This window comes from Pongo abelii, chromosome 5 (genome assembly GCF_028885655.2).
Source record: "Pongo abelii isolate AG06213 chromosome 5, NHGRI_mPonAbe1-v2.0_pri, whole genome shotgun sequence".
Lineage (NCBI taxonomy): Eukaryota > Metazoa > Chordata > Mammalia > Primates > Hominidae > Pongo > Pongo abelii.
The window spans coordinates 5,997,585-6,015,464 of NC_071990.2; the positions used below are offsets into that span (position 1 = coordinate 5,997,585).

Consider the following 17,880-nt stretch of genomic DNA (forward strand, 5'->3'; position numbering starts at 1 on the left):
CTCAGCTTTTTTTGGTCTGTTTTTTGATGTTTGAAGAATATTTTCATCAGATATACTATTCCAGGGTAAAAATCTTTTTCCTTCAGCACTTTAAATATGTCATGCCACTCTCTCCTGGTCACTAAGGTTTTCACTGAAAAGTCTGCTTCCTAATGTATTGGAACTCCATTGTATGTTATTTGTTTCTTTTCTCTTGCTGCTTTTAGGATCCTTTATGCTTGCTCTTTGGGAGTTTGATTATTGAATGCCTTGAGGTGGTTTTCTTGTGACTAATTCTGCTTGGTGTTCTATAGACTTCTTGTACTTAGATATTGATATTTTTCTCTGGGATTGGGAAGTTCTTTGTTATAACCCCTTTGAATAAACTTTTTATTCAATCTCTTTTTCTACATCCTTTTTTAAGGGCCGTAATTTTAGATTTGCCCTTTAGAGACTATTTTCTAGATCTCTAGGAATGGTTCATTATTTTTTATTTTCTTTTGTCTCCTCTAACTGTTATTTTCAAATAGCTTGTCTTGAAGCTCACTAATTCCTTCTTCTTCTTGATCAGTTCTGATATCAAAAGACTCCGATGCATTCTTCAGTCTGCTAAATGCATTTTTCAGCTCTAGAATTTCTGCTTGATTCTTTTTAGTTATTTCAATCTCTTCTTAAAAATTGTCTGGCAGAATTCTGAATCGCTTTTCTGTGTTGTCTTGAATTTCTTTGAGTTTCCTCAAAGCAGCTCTTTTAAATTCTTTATCTGAAAGGTCATACACTTCTTCTCTCCAGGATTGGTTTCTGGTGACTTATTTAGTTCACTTGGTGAGGTCATGTTTTCCTGTCTGTTTACCAGTCTCTGTTATCTCTGTTATCTATCTTTTCACTCTCTATCTCCAGGTGATCAAATATTTTTAGCTCCCACATATAAATGAGAACATGCAATATTTGTCTTTTTATGCCTAGCTTATTTTATATAAGGTAAATACCATCAGTTCCATCCATGTTGCTGAAAATGACATAATTTTATTTGTTTTTATTGTCAAATAGTATTTCATTCTGTATATATGCCACATTTTCTTTATCCAATCATCCATTGATGGACACTTGGGCTGATTCCATATTTTGCTATTGTAAATAGTGCGGCAATATACACACAAATGTAGGTATCCCTTTGATATATTAATTTTCTTTTCTTTGAGTACATATCCAGTAGTGGGATTGCTGGATCTAATGGTAATCCTTTTTTTTATTTTTAGAAATCTCCATACTCTTTTCCATAATGGCTTACATTACTACCAACTGTTTATAAAAGTTCCCTTTTCTCCTCATACTTGCCTGCACGTGTTATTTTTTGTCTTTTTAATAATAGGACAGGGGTAAGATGATATTTCTTTGTTGTTTTGATTTACATTTCTCTGATAATTAGTAATATTGAGCATTTTTTCATATACCTGTTGGCCATTTGTATGTCTTCTTTTGGGAAATATCTATTCGTGTCCTTTGTCTACTTTTTAAAAAGTTATTTGTGTTTTTCTTTCTGTTGTGTTGTTTGAGTTCCTTGTATATTCTGGGTATTAGTCGCCTGTCAAATGAATAGTTTGCAAATATGTTTTCCCATGTAACAGGTTGTCTCTCCTCCATGTTGATAATTTATTTTGCTATGAAGAAGCTTTTTAATTTAACTAAGTTTCATAACTCTATTTTTGTTTTCATTGCATGTTCTTTTGTGACCTTAACCATAAATTTTTTTTGTCTAGACCAATGTCCAGGAGAGTTTTTCCTAGGTTTTCTTCTAGTATTTTTATAGTTTTTGGTTTTATGTTTGTCTTTAATCTGTTTTGAGTTGATTTTAGAATATGGTGAGAGATAGGGTCCACTTATATCATTCTGCATGTGGTTATTCAATTTTTCTGGCACCAGTTACTGGAGAGGGTGTCCTTTCTCCAATGTAAGTTCTTGTTGTTTTTGGTGAAGATCAGTTGACTGTAAATATGTGGCTTTTTTCCTAAGTTCTCTATTTTGTTTCTTTGTTTTGTGTGTCTATTTTTATACCAATACCATACTGTTTTGGTTACTATAGCTTTGTAATATATTTGTAAGTTAGTTAATGTGATGTCTCCACCTTTGTTTTGTTGCTCAGGATTGCTTTGGCTATTTCGGTTTCATATGAATTTTAGGTGGAGTCTTTAGGTTATTCTAGATATAAGATTATATCATCAGCAAAGAGGAAAAATTTGACCATCTCTTTTCCAATTTGGTTGCCTTTTAGTTTTTTCTCTTGCTTGATTGCTCTGGCTAGGACTTCCAGTACCATGGTGAATAGGAGTTGTGGAAGTGGGCATCCTTGTTCTGTTCTAGTTCTTAGAGGAAAGATTTTCAACTTTTCCTCGTTCAGTATGATGTTAGCAGTGGCTTTGTCTTATATAGCTTTTTTTTTTGTTTTGAGTCATGTTCCTTCTATGTCTTGTTTGTTGATGGTTTTTATTATGAAGGAATGTTGAATTTCATCAAATGCTTTTTGTATCAACAGAATGAAGGACAAAAACCATATGATTATCTCTGAGATGATCATTCTGTTAATGGGATGTATCACATTTATTGATTTACATATTGAACCGTACTTGCATCCCTGGGATATATCCTACTGGATCATGGTGTGTTATCTTTTTGATGTACTATTGGATTCAGTTCTAGTATTTTGTCGAGAATTTTTGCATCTATGTTCATCAAAAATATTGGCCTGTAGTTTTTTGTTGTTGTTGCATATGTGTCTGGTTTTGATATGAGAGTGATGTTGGTCTCATAGAATGAGTTAGGGAGAATTTCTTCCTCTTTGATTTTTTTTGAATAGTTTCAGGAGGGTTGGTATTAGTTCTTTTTACATTTGATAAAATTTGGCTGTGAATTCATCTGATCCTGGGCTTTTATTTGTTGGAAGAATTCTTATTACTGATTCACTCTTACTACTCATTATTGATTACTTCAGGTTTTCTGTTTCTTCTTGATTCAATCATGGTTGGTTTTATGTTTCCAGAAATTTATCCCTTTCCTATAGATTTTCCAGTTTGTCAGCATACAGTTTTCATAATAGTCTCTGATGATCTTTTGAAATTTCTGTGGTGTCAGTTGTAATGTCTCCTTATTCATTTCTGATTTTGTTTATTTGAGTCTTCTGTCTTCTTAATTGGTACAGCTACTGGTTTATCAATTTCATTTTTCTTTTTGAATAACCAACTTTTCATTTTATTGATCCTTTATATTAAAGTCTCCATTTCAATTAGTTATGCTCTGATCTTTATTTCTTTTCTTCTACTAATTTAAGGTTTGGTATATTCTTGCTTTTCCCATTTTTTGAGGTACATTATTAGATTGTGAATTTGTAATTTTTATACTTTTTAATATAGACATTTGATATGGTTTCCCTGTGTCCCCACCTAAATCTCCACTTCAGTTGTATCTCTCAGAATTCCCATATGTTTTGGGAGGGACCCAAGGGGAGATAATTGAGTTATGGGGGCCGGTTTTTCCCATGTTATTCTCATGATAGTGAATAAGTCTCGCAAGATTGTATGGGTTTATCAGGGCTTTCTGCTTTTGCTTCTTCCTCGTTTTCTCTTGCCACTGCCATGTAAGAAGTGCCTTTCACCTCCCAACATGATTCTGAGGCCTCTCCAACCAGGTGGAAGTATAAATTCAATTAAACCACTTTTACTTTTCAGTCTTGGGTGTGTCTTTATCAGCAGCATGAAAAGGGACTAATACAGCATTTATTCCTATAAACTTCTCTCTTAACACTGCTTTTGCTGTCTTGTGTTGTGGTATGTTGTGTTTCTGTTTTTATTTGTTTCAAGAAATTTTTTGATATCCATCTTAATTTGTTTCTTAGTCCAGTGGTCAGTCAGGAGCATGTTGTTTATTTTTTATGTATTTCTATAGTTTACAAAGTTCCTCTTGGTATTGATTTCTAGTTTTATTTCATTGTGGTCTGAGAAGATCACTTGATATGATTCAGTTTTTAAAAATTTGTTGAGACTGTTTGTTATGTGGCTTAACATATGGTCTATCCTGGAGAATGTTCCATGTTCTAATGAAAAGAATGTATATTACACAGTTGTCGGATAGAATGTCCTGTGAATGCCTATTTGGTCCATTTGCTCTAAAATCTAGTTTAAATCCAATGTTTCTTCATTGATTTTTTTGTCTAGATAATCTTTCTAGTGATGAGGGTGGGGTGTTGAAGTCCTCCACTGTTATTGTGTTGCTATGTCTCTCTTAAGACATAGTAATATTTGCTTTATGAATCTGCCACTCTAATGTTGGGTGTATATTATCTAGAATAGTTATAGCATCTTGCTGATTTGATCCCTTTATCATTAGATAATGATTTTCTTTGTCTTTTTGACTGTTTTTGATTTAAAAGTCTGTTTTATCTGATAAAAATATAGCTACTTTTACTCAATTTTGGACTCCATTTGCATTGAATGTCTTTTTCCACCCCTTTACTTTCAGTCGTTGTGTGTCATTACTGTTGAGTTTCTTGTAAGCAGCACATAGTTAGATCATTTTAAAATCCATTCAGTCATTCCGCAATGTAATCTGTTTATCTTCTAGGTTATTATTAATATGTGAGGCTTTGTTCTTGTCATATTGTTAATTGTTTTCTGGTTGTCTTATATATCTTTGTTGTTTTACTTTTCTCTGATTGCTTGCCATAGTGGTTTGATGAATTTCTGTAGGGGTACCATTTGAGTTCTTTCTTTTTTCTCCTTTGTGTAATTTCTTCTTCAGTGAGTTTTGAATTTTATGTGTTTTCATGATGGTAAATATTGTTCTTTCACTTCCAGGTTTAGGACTCCCCTGAGCATTTCTTGTAGGGCTGATCTAGTGAAACAGATTCCCTTAGCATTTTCTTATCTGGGCAAGACTTTATTTCTCCTTCATTTGTGAAAGATGATTTTGCAATATATAGTGTTCTTGGCTGACAATTGTTCTCTTTAAGCACTTCAAATATACTATCCCAATCTCTTCTGGCCCTAATGTTTCTGCTGAGAAATTCACTGTTAGTCTTATGGCATTCCGTTTATAGGTGACTAGACATTTTTCAATTGCTGTTTTTAGGATTTGCTCTTTATCTTTGACTTTAGACAGTCTATCTATAATGTGCCATGGAGAAGACCTTGCATTGCATCTTCCTGGAAATTGCTTAGCCTCTTACATCTGAATGTCTAAATCCCTTGCTAGATTTGGGGAGTTTTCATCTATTATTTTGTTTAATAGGTTTCTGATTCTTTCATTTTCTCTTCACCCTTGGGGATACAAGTAATTAGAATATTTGGTCACTTTATCTTGTCCCAAATATCACAAAGGCTTTGCTCGTTTTGTAAATTGTTTTTCTTTATCTCTGACTGGGTTATTTCAAAAGACTGCCTTCAAGTTTTGAGATTCTTCTGTTTGATCTAGTCTGTTGTTAAACCTTTTGAATGCATTTTGTATTTCATTCAATGAATTATTCAGTCCCAGAATTTCTGTTTTGTGTCTTTTAAAAATATATATCTCTTTAATAAGTTTCTCTTTCATTTCCTAAATTGTTTTTCTGATTTCTCTGTATTGTTTTTCAGAATTTCCTTGTATCTCACTGAGTTTCTTTAAAATCAGTATTTTGAATTCTTGATCTGGGGTTTCATAAATTTTTTTTTGGATTGGGATCTATTGCTTGAGAATTATTGTGTTCCTTTGGTGATGTCATATTTCTTTTTTATTTCCTGTGTTTATATGTTGATATCTGCATATCTGCTATAATAGTAGTTTCTTTGAATTTTTTGAAATCACTTTTTTAGGGGAGGACTCTTTCCTGAAGATGTATGTATGTTGTTGTCTGGATAAGATGCTTTTAATTTTGAGTGTGGGCTTTAGTGTGTTCTCTGTATGATTTCTTCATCTATAAATAGTGTCAGTGATTTCTGCCTTTTCCACAGTGATTTAGGGTGTGGTTATTAGTGGAGGATGTGGTGAAGTTTTTCTGGGGAGTAGGATGCCAGGTAGGTCAGTCTTTAGGCTCCAATTTTGGCAGTAGTGGGATAAACATGCTTGTTCTTGGGCTCTAGGGCTGCTTATGCTAGCCCCAGTGTTAGTGGGTCCAAGAGAGTTGAATTTGGGGCCTCTAGGTAGCTGGCTTGGATACTGGAAGTGGCAGCAGTGAGATGGATGTGAGTGTGGCTTCTCAGGTCCCTGGGCAGCTGGTGTGATGTCAGTGGTGGCGATAGCAGTGGTACAGCAACCCACTGGAAACCAAGTGGTCCCTGCTGATGTGCAGTGCCTGTGACAGGTTTGGTGAGCCAGTCCCCTGGCTTGCTGGTGGCATGTGGAGGTGGCTGCCAGCTATGGTGGCATTGATAGGTTGAATCAGCTCGACCTCAGCCCTTGGGAGGAGTGTTCAAGTGCCAATGGTGGTGGACTGGACTGGGAGATTCCCAGGCTCCTGGATGGTATCATCAAATATTGGAGGAAGGGGACTGGGGCAGCAGACTTGTCCTCAGATTCCCTCATAGTGCATTCAGGTGCCAGCTGTGATAGTCAATGTCAGCTGTCACCCATGCTGGTGGAATGCTGAACTGTGGGAAGAGATGGCTATGCTGTGGGCCTGCCACTACAGAGTGCAGAGTCCTTCTCAACTGCAGCAGCATAGGCAGGTAGCTGTGGGGAGTGCAGTTTGCTCACTCCTCACTTTGCAATGCCCCCAGCCCCCACAAGCAGCCCACAACAGTGGCAATGGGATTTGTCTTCAAAGAATGTGAAAGAGCCTGACTTCTCCCTCTCTCTTTAGACCAGCAGCAGCAGGTACAATATTGTCACTGGCTCCAGGACAGGATGCAGACTTTTGGAAGCTAGGCCTTCAGAATCATGACAGATGAAGACTTACCACCAGGGAGAATAGAGTCCCTCTCAGCTGGAGCAGTGTAGGCAGATAGCTGTGGCAAGTGCAATTTGCTCATACCTTGGTCCCTGATATAGTTTTCATATTTGTTCCCTCCACATTTTATGTTGAAATGTGATCCTCAAAGTTGGAAGTGGGGCCTAGTGGGATGTATTTGGATCATGGAGTCAGATCCCTCATTAATGGTTTGGTGCTGTCCCAGTAGTAATGAATGAGTTCTTACTCTATTAGTACTGTGAGATCTGGTTGTTAAAGAGTATGGTGACCCCCTCCTCTCTCTCTGTCTCTCACCATGTGATTCATCTGCTCCCACTTCACTTTCTGCCATGAGTGAAAGTTTCCTTAGGCCTCATCAAAAGCTGAGCAGATGCTGGTGGCATGTTTGTACAGCCTGCAGAACTGTGAGCCAGATAATTTTTTTCTTAAATAAATTAACCAGTCTGAAATATTTCTTTTTAGCAATGTAAAATGAACTAATAGAGAAAACTGGTAATAAGAAGGAGGGGAAAATTGCTATAAAGATACCCAAATATGTAGAAGTAATGGCAGTGGCTGCCTGTCTGGAGTGGCTGCTGTGAAGATGCCAGCTGCAGTGGGGGAGGCATAGCTGGGGTTGTGTGCTTCATGGGGATGGTGGGGGCCCCACTCCCTACTAAGTTGGCAGAGTAGGAGCCCCATGCTCTTGGGTGCAGCTGCAGCCACCCAGGTGTGGCTCCATACCTGGGCTTCCCTGTGCTCTTGGGGCCCAGGAAGACCCCCTGCCCTTGCAGGTTTGGTAGTGCTTGCTCCCACTTCCTGGATTTTCCCTACTCCTGGCACCAGCTCTGGTGCAGAGCAAAGTTGCAGCCAAGCCCAGGCACTGTTGTGACCTGGCCAGATGTGTGTGTACTCAGGGTGGTGCTGATACACCAGCCCCTTGCTGCCTCAGCTCCCTCCAGACTTTGGGCACTGAGGAGCACAGGAGGGAGGCTGGGGGGACACTGAGGTGACTTGGCACAAGACAGCAGGTGCCTCTCAGCACAAACAGCCTGGGTGTAGGGGAGGGCATGTTGATGGCAGCAAGAAGGAAACAGTTTCCTGGGCAGAAAGGGCGAGTCCCCAGTGAAGCCCCACCTTCAAGCCATGGATGGCCTATAGCCTGGGGGCCAGACCGCCAGTTCTGGGTGGAGTCTGCTGCCTGGAGTGAGAACTTATGGTGCTTTATCCTGGTCCTCCCATGGCCGCACATGGACCAATTCGCATGCACTTTCTCGCTTCTGAGCCCATAAAAACCCGAGATTCAGCCAGACTCACACAAACATGAAGACTACCAGCCATGGGAAGGAGCTACCCATTTCGGGTATCCTCCATCTGTGGGGATGACCTGCCTGTGCAAAGGAGCTACCCACTATGGGTCTCCTCTCTGCTGAGAGCTGGACGCTCAGCCTGTGGAAATGAGCTACCCACTATGGGTCTCCTCTTCACTGAGGGCTGTTCTCATCAGGATGACCTGCCTACAGAAAGGAGCTACCCACTTTGGGTCTCCTGAGAGCTATTCTGTTGCTCAGTGAAGCTCCTCTTTGCCTTGCTCACCCTCCAGTTGTCTGCATACCTCATTCTTCCTGGACACAGGACAAGAACTCGGGACCCACCCAATGGCAGGTCTGAAGGAGCTGTAACACAAACAGGGCTGAAACATGGCCCCCCACCCCTGCACTTGCCATGTTGAGGGCAACGAAGAGAGGAGAGCTGTGGCCCTTCAGGGAACCCAGGCGTAGGGGTTCCCCTAGCCATTGCTATGATACTCTCTTTGGGGCTTTGCAGTTCCTGAGGTCTCCAAGCTTTTGGGCACCACCACGTTCCCCTTGTCCAGACACTGGTGCCTGCAGCAGAAGCCACTTATGGTATGTCTGGTATAGCCACAGCCTTGCATGAAGCCCGTGCTTGTGCTGGCACTTGGAGCTGCCCACCCCACTGCAGCAGCCAGCATACCTGGCTGTGTGCAGTGGCTGGACACCACGCTTGCTTCCTCCCCATCACCACTCTGCACCTGACTTTCCCTTGGCAGGTGTGGGATCTGGGCTTGTAGTGCAGTTCGAGTTCAGCCTGCTGGGCTGAGTGGAGAGAATGAGCCCAGTGGGTGTGAGCAATTCTGAGGCAGAAGGCATCACCATCCACAGGAGTTTCTGGCTGGCATTGTGACACCCCAAGGATCATGTGACAGAAGCAGCTTTGGAACTGGGTAACAGGCAGAGATTGGAAGGGTTTGGAGGGCTCAGAAGAAGTCAGAAAGATGAGGAAAATTTTGGAACTTCTTAGAGACTGGTTAAATGTTTGTGACTGAAAGACTGATAGAAACATAGACAGTGAAGGCCAGGCTTATGAGGTCTCAGATGGAAATGAGTTTCCTCATTTCATTATTGGGAAACAGAGTGAAGGTCACTTGCGTTATGCCTTAGCAAAAAGCTGGGATATATTATGTCCATTCCACAGGGATCTGTGGAAGGTTGAACCTAGAATGACCTAGGGTATTTGGCAGAAGAAATTTCTAAACAGCAAAGTATTCAAGAAGTGGCATGGCTGCTTCTAACCTACAATTAGATGTGGGAACAAAGGAATGATTTAGAGTTGGAACTTACAGTTAAAAGAAAGCAAAGTGTAAAAATTTGGAAAATCCTCAGTCTGGCCATGTGGTAGAGAATGAAAGAGCATTTTCAGGAAAAGAATCTGAGAGGGCTGCAGAGCAACCACTTGCTAGTGAGATTAGCATGACTAAAGAGGAGCCAAGTGCTAATAGCCAAGACAATGGAAAAAAAAACCTCAAAAGAATTTCATAAATCTCTGGGGCAGTCCCCTCCCATCACAGGTCCAGAGGCCTAGGAGGAAGGTTTCAGGGGCCATGCCTGAGTCCTCACTGTCCTGTGCAGCCTTGGGACACTAGCCATAAGCTTTGGTGACTTCCACATGGTGTTAAGTCTGCATGTATGCAGAATGCAAGAGTGAAGAAGGCTTGGTGGCTTCCACCCAGATTTCAGAGGATGCATGGGAAAGCCTGGGTTTCCAGGCAGAAGACTGCTGCAGGGGTGGAGCCCCCACAGACAACCTCTACTTGGACAGTGCCAAGGGGGAATTGTAGGGTTGGAGCCCCAACACAGAGTTTCTACCAGGGCACTGCCTAGTGGAGCTGTGGGAATGGGGTCACTGTGCTTCAGACACCAGAGTGGTGTAGGGACTGGCAGCTTGCACTTTGAGACTGGAAAAGCCAAAGACATTGGACTCCAACCTGTGAGAGCAGCCATGGGGGCTGTACCCAACAAAGCTATAGGGGCAGATCTTCCCAAGGTTTTGGGAGCCCACCCAACATACCAGTGTGCCCATGATGCAGAACATGGAGTCAAGGGTGATTATTTTGGAGCTTTACAGTTTAATGTCTGTTCTGCTGGGTTTCAAACTTGCATGGAGCCTGTAATCCCTTTCTTTTGGCCAATTTCTCCCCTTTGTAATGATAGTGTTTACCCAATGCCTGTACTGCCATTGTATCTTGGAAGAAAATAACTTCTATTTGATTTACAAGGCTGTAAGAAACTTGCCTTGAGTCTCAGATGTCACTTTGGATTTTGAATTTTTGAGTTAATGATGGAACAAGTTATGACTTTTGGGGACTATTGGGAAGGGATAATTGCATATTGTTATGTGTGGAGGACATGAGATTTGGCGGGGGAACAGAGGCAGAATAATATGGATTGGATATTTGTCTCTTCCAAATCTCATGTTGAAATGTGATCCCCAATGTTGGAGGTGGGGCCTAGTGAGAGATATTTGGTTCATGGGGGTGGATCCCTCATGAATGACTTGGTGCTGTCCCAGCACTAATGAGTGAGTTTTCACTCTATTAGTTACCATGAGATCTGGTTGTGAAAAATGTCTGAAACCTCATTCTCTATCTCTTGCATGCTCTCTCACCATGTGACACACCTGCTCACCCTTCACCTTCTGTCATCAGTAAAAGCTCCTTGAGGCCTCACCAGAAGCCAAGCAGTAATGAGTTAGTTTTCACTCCGTCAGTTACCACAAGATCTGGTTGTGAAAAAGTCTGAAACCCCTTCCTCTCTCTATCTCTTGCATCCTCTCTCACCATATGACACACCTGCTTCCCTTTCACCTTCTATCATGAGTTAAAGTTCTTTGAGGCCTCACCAGAAGCCAAGCAGATGTTGGTGCCATGCTTATATAGCCTGCAGAACTGTGAGCCAAATAAACCTCTTTTCTTTATGAATTATCCAGTGTCAAGTGTTCCTTTATAGCGATTCAAAATGGACAAATACAATCCTACAGTGGCCCATAGCAGCAGCGGTGGGATTTGTCATAGGGGTGCATGGTAGTGCCTGGCTTCCTCCCTCCCTTCTTGGCCTGGTGGAAGCAGCAGCAACGATGGCATTGGTCCCAGGGCAGGACACATTCCTTTGGGATCTTGGCTCCTAGAATGGCACCAAGCTGTAGCTACTCAGATTTTGGATGCCTGTGGGACTCTGTGTGAGTCTCCTCTCTAGAGCAATGCCTCTGTGCAATCTCTAGAAAAGTCCCTATGTTAGTCTTGAGCCCACATGGATTGAGGGATTCTCCTGTAGCTAAGATTTTAAAAGACCATGGCAGCAATGGGGAGCCCTGGAAGTCTCCTTCTTATCCTATACCATGTCTGGGAGCTTCTCTTGGCTCCCTGCCAACCCTAGCCAAACAGGGGGTCTTGCTTCCCTCTCCTTACTAGCTGTCGGTGCTTCCCTTCACTTCTGTGTTGAATCCCAGTGTCTCTCCTAGACAATCTATTTTAAGTGTGAATATCTACTTGCTATTTTGGTTCCTCTCTGTGGAGGAGTGTACTAGCTGCATCTAGTCAGCCATCTTGAATCTTCCCCCGCTTTTGTAAAGTGTTTCTTAATTTAGGTTTCCCTGATGTTTCTTTATGATTCTTTTCAGGTTATCAATGCTTCTGTGGCAGGAATATCACAGAAGCATTGTTGTTCTCTTCTCATTGCATTATATTAGGTGACACATGATTTGGATTTGTCCCATTATCGGTGACGTTAACTTTGATCATTTGATCAAGGTGATGTCTGCCAGGTTTCTGCACTGTTAAGTTACTGTTTTCTCTTTTGCAATTAATATATGTTTTGTGGGGAAATTTTTCAAGACTGTTTAAAATATCCCCTTTGTCATAAAACTTTCACACACTAGTTTTAGCATCCGTTGGTGTTTCTTGACTAAATTAATTATTACTGTGATAATTGCTAAATTGTTATTTTCTAATTCAATTTTTCTTCTATATTTATTACTTGGTATAAGGCAAACACTTCTCTCTATTTGTGTATGTATGTATGTATGTATGTATGTAGATATATATTTATAGTTCCAAGGACTCCTAGCTTACTCAATGAGTTCCAAGCTATTACTATCATTATTATTAGATGCCAAAACTGTGTCAGGTCTTTTGTCACGTTCCTATTATTCTTTGAGCACTTAATCACTTTCTGCCTTAAAATAATCCAGGCTTATCTTGTATTTTCCCTGCCCTCCTTGAAATTAGTCTTTTCTCCAAGGAGTCTTGGTATTTTTCTCTGGGAAATGCATTTAGAATCCACAGTGCATTTAGGGTGTGCTCTTAGCTTTTGGGCGTCAGCAACAGTCGACTTAGTGGGGGAATTAGGTACATAGGTGCATACATAAATACACACATTTATATTTATTTTCATATTTATCTATCTACATATAGAAAGTTGTGAGTTCACATCAATATTTCCAATTTCAGTTCAATACTACAGAGATCATTCTTGTTTTTTCTCTTTTCCTATTTGTAGCTATCTTCAATATATTTACTTATCAGTCACCAGTACTGGCTCCCACTTCCCCCCACTGCAAAGACACTTTCCTCTCCTAGCTTGGGCTCTAATACCCAGTCCTGGGCCACCACAAGCATGCGATGGGGATGCCTTTCTTTCTTGTCTTGGTACTTTCACACCCACATCATGCTCCCCTCCCCACCTAGCATGGCTCCATTGGCCTGTGCCCAGGCTGCAGATTTCACCACCCTCCCATTATACGGACACCCTCTTCACTTTGCTCTGTCTCCAACAATCTGTGTTGGGCTGATGCTAGTCCCCTGTAAAAGCCCCTCCTCATCCGGCTTGTGTGCTGATACTATTTTCCAGGGCTGCTTCCATCATACCATCCCATAGGAACCTCTTCCTCTGCTGTTGAGGTTCTGACAGCCCATGTTGTGCTGTGACCATCCCTCACCTGGGGTACCTGGTTCATCTTGCCTGGGCTTCAATGCCCATGCTAGGTTTCTGTTCACCCCAATCCTCCACCCCACTTAGCACCACTTAATGATATTTTCCCTGAATCATTCCAGAAGAAAATACAATTTGAAGTAGAAGGTAAACAGCAAGGCAGGAAGAAATGCTTGAAGAACGCTTTCATATTTTGAAACTTCTGCATTTCCTTTCTTTTAGTTTACATTTTGGCTCCTACTAGGATTCTTACTTTCAGTCACACTTGAATTGTAGTAAAATGTAGAATATTTGAATACAACTCAAAATTTATCTGACATTAAGGCATAAGAAAGAGCAATTCAAATGCATTTTAAAATTACTGCTATGTTATACTTAGTTTTATAATTGCATAATAAAATTATTATTACATCATACATTTGACTTATTGATGAATATGTATAGGAGTTTGTCACTGGAACATTTGTTTTTTCAGCCTGTTTCACTGCATCAGTAGGAAGTTTCATAATATTTCACCTGGAACTACCAGACTTTATTTGGATTAGGTGCATCAAGCTGCTAAGATGTGATCTGATACGTTGGGATGCATATACAAGCTCACATGCTAATGTAATTGCTTGTGTGCTTAAATGCAAGATTTTTCATAATTGTATTTTATGTTATTCCCATAAAGCAGTCACATGATGTGTTTAAAACTATATATGCCATATTATTCAGTAGAGTTCTTTCATTTTGACTTGGTATTGACAAGAAGTGAATCCTTAGTTTACAAGCTTATACAGACTAGCTTCAAGCTCTCTACATTTTATACCTTGTTTCTTCTACATACATCCAATGCTGGGCACCATAGGTCACATTCACCTGTACCATAGTAGATCTTTGGCCCTACACGTTTGTAAATAAGAGATGGCAGTATTCCTGGAAGTCATCCTTAGGGTGAGGTAGCTAGCAGTAACCTCATTATACACTACAGAGGTGATGAACCACATAAGTATATTCAACTAAATATAAAGTGAATCTATCCCCAATATATCCTTCCCTTATCTGGATCCCCAAAATGCCTGTGTATAGTCTAATGCCATCTAATACAAAGAGAACTAGGCTGGGGGAAAACTGATAATTTAACTGATTATGGTGAAACTGTCTTCCTTTTGCAGAATTAAAAAATAGCTATGACCAAACAATATAGCTATGTCAAAACAATGCCAGGGCTCCTTCAGAGCTTTAGAAGGGCACAGTGCAAGTGAGTGGCCCTGGAGCATGAGCTTTTTAGCGTCATGGCTCATCTTCCTGAGCAACGGCTGAAGTGGGGTCTCTGTTACTGAACATACCTTTGGAGCCTTGCAGTGCATTTGACCCTCATCTTATATGTCTTAGGCCCTGTGATTTTGTGATACCCTGAAACTCAGACCTTAAACAGTTTTCATTCTCCATAAGTCCACAGATTTTGGGAGAAATGCAAAGAAATAGTAAAAACTAAAAAGGTATGCTTTTAGTTTGGTGCAAAGGAGCATTTAAGCAGTCTTTCCAACGTGGATTATGAATCTCTCCAATAAGTGAAAATGAAATTAAATTCAACTTACATTTACTTGAGAACTTACTACAAGTAAAGCATTATATAGATGATATGGAAAAACATAGAAGTTAGACAAATCATATGGATTAGCTAATCTTATCTGGCCTTATAAAATGGTTCATTAAACCTGGCTTAGGTGATTAAATAAGAAAAATAATTTATTTTGTGAATCAGGAAGTATAACTTTGAATTTGTAACTCTTGGTATCTAATGGCAGTCTATCTTCTTGAGATGAATATTAACCAAAGAGCAGATAATAAATTGGCATTTTAAGACTAGAGTGATTCTGTGTTTCAATAACTAACATGCAGCAGAGTAATTAGTGTGGGTTTATAAAGTAAACTTCTTACACCATCAAAAGATCATGAATCATCAAAAAGCAGAGTTTTGTTATTCAACTTTATATGGCTTTTTACTCACCTTTTCTGTGTCTTTCCTTTCTCTCTAAATATAAGAAATAGATGTGAAAGTGATAGAATTAAAGGGAAATTATCATAAAAGTCAATGAAAATAGGTCCTGATAAAAATGACTGCATGTTGAGAGAGAGAGAGAGAGAGAGGGAGGCTATTGTCTTTATCTTAAGGTCTCTTTTAAAATTTTTTATTTTTAATTTTTGTGGGTACATGGTGTATATATTTGTGGGTTACATGAGATATTTGATACAAGCATGCAAAGCATAATAATCATATTGGGATAAATAGAGTATCCATCACCTCAAGCATTTATTCTTTGTGTTTCAAACAATCCAACTATATTCTTTTAGCTATTTTAAAATGTACAATTAAATTATGTTTTACTATAGTTGCCCTATTATACTATCAAATACTAGGTCTTATTCATTCTTTCTATTTTTTTTTTTTGTACTCATTAGCCAGCCTTTCTCCTGCCCCTTCTCCCTGACTACCCTTCCCAACCTCTGGTAACCATCCTTCTATTCTCTATCTCCATCAGTTCTAATGGTTTTAACTTTTAGCACCCAGAGATAAGTAAGAATATGTGATGTTTATCTTTCTGTGCCTGGTTTATTTCACTTAACATAATGACCTCCTGTCCCATATATATAGTTACAAGTGACTGAATCTCATTCCTTTTTACTCCGTTGTGTATATGTACTATATTTTCTTTATCTGTCAGTTGATGGACACTTAGGTAGCTTCTGAATCTTGGCTATTGTAAGCAATGCTGCAATGAACATGAGAGTGCAGATATCTCTTTGATATACTGATTTCGTTTCTTTGGGGTATATACCTACGAGTGGAATTGCTGGATCATATGGTAACTCTATTTTTAGTTTTTCTGAAGAACCTCTAAACTGCACTCCACAGTGGTTGTACTAATTTACATTCCCGCCAGTGTACAAGGGTTCCCTTTCCTCCACATCCCTTTTAGCTTTTGTTATTGCCTGTTTTGTGGAAATAAGCCATTTTAACTGGGGTGAGATGATACCTCATTGTAGTTTTGGTTTGCATTTCTTTGATGATCACTGATGTTGAGCATCTTTTCATATATCTGCCATTTGTATATCATCTTTTGAGAAATGCCTATTCAGATCTTTTTGCCCATTTTTAAATCAGATTATTATATTTTTTTCTTACAGAGTCAATTGAGCTCCTTATATATTCTGGTTATTAGTCCCTTGTTAGATGGGTAGTTTGCAAATATTTTCTCCCATTCTGTGTGTTGTCTCTTCACTTTGTTGATTGTTTCTTTTGCTGTGCAGAAGCTTTTTTAACTCGATGTGATCCCATTTGTCCATTTTTGCTTTGGTTGCCTGTGCCTGTGGAACTATTGCTTAAGAAGTCTTTGCCCATTCCAATGTCCTGGAGAGTATCTTAAGCCTCTTAACATCCAAATCTAGAATCCTTTTGGTGAGCTCTATATTTGATATTGCTTTTGTTCTCAGCACTGCCCAGAATTTTTTTTTTTTTTTTTTTTTTTTTTTTGAGGTGGAATCTCTTTGTGTTGCCTAGGCTGGTCTTGAACTCCTGGCTCAAGTGATCTTCCTGCCTCAGCCTCTCAAGTATCTGGGATTACATGTGCATGCCACCACACTTGGCTACCCAGATTTAATTTGGGTCCATTTATAGATCAGCCAGAGCCAGACTGCATCTGCTTTTATTGTCTTTTCCTGGAATTATAAAATCTAACATTCTTCACATGCACATGCAAATGAGCCAAAGTAAAGAGGAGATGTGCAGGGGAGGCAAAGATGCTGAGAACCCTCTCTGAGGGACAGTAGAAGGTGGGGAGAGAGCTACTGCAAATCTGAGAAGTCTGTGAAAAGAGACAGCATTGAGTAATGGTGTGCCAGGCCAGCTAGTCTGCAGAGAGCCACCTTACCAGTTCCCAGTCCCTTCAGCTCCTCATACTCTTTCTTAGGACTTAGTGCCAATGCATTTAATATAAGGAGATATGGGTGTTGGTACTAGTCTTCTGAAACATAAGAAATTAATTTTTTTAGTTGCATCATTTCTTTTAATTCAGATTTTGCAGAGACCGGAATTCTTATACATGTAAAGTACTAAGTATTTGGAAATAATAAACATCCATCTTTCATTCTAATTAAGACATGTGTATATCTGGTTTTATTACAGGCTTTCTCTTTCCCAGAAAACTACTTCAGGGGAGGCAGAGACAGATACAAGAAGAAATCTGAACATGTACTCTTTCTGAGCAGTGCTGATATTTCCTGGGCTCTGTGAAGATGGAGGGCACAAAAAGTGGTAATTAGATCAGCAGCCTTTAATGCCTTATTCTTTATGCCTAATGCATAATGTCAGAACGGACAATCCTAATTTTCTATGACCTTAAGAAGGATTATAGACTATGTGGGCTGAACCTTCCGCCCAAGAACCCAGCTCAGCTCTGCACTAGAGAAGACTCTTTACCGCCTCCTGGTGGATAAAGTAAGAGAAACATGTTTCCCTAGGGCCAAGGCCAGAGAATCAGTTCATTGGTTAAGTGCTTTTTTTTTTTTCCAGAGGGGAGAAAAAAGGTGTAGCAATATTAATTGGATGTGGAGCTGTAAAGTAGGCAATATTTTGGTACATCCTTTAATCAAATGCACTGTCTCTCTATTACATAGTGTCATCCCCTGTTGGGCCTAGATACTTCATTGTGGTAT

The 17,880-nt window shown here is 39.8% G+C and overlaps 1 long non-coding RNA gene across 1 annotated transcript in view; it reads left to right on the forward strand.

Annotated features, from left to right (window-relative positions):
* LOC134761605 (uncharacterized) overlaps window positions 1-17,880 on the forward strand; it is an 83,628-nt gene that overhangs the window by 62,900 nt on the left and 2,848 nt on the right. The window contains exon 2 of the long non-coding RNA XR_010140516.1: window positions 17,351-17,479. This is a non-coding gene — a long non-coding RNA (uncharacterized LOC134761605). The remainder of the gene's footprint in view (window positions 1-17,350; window positions 17,480-17,880) is intronic.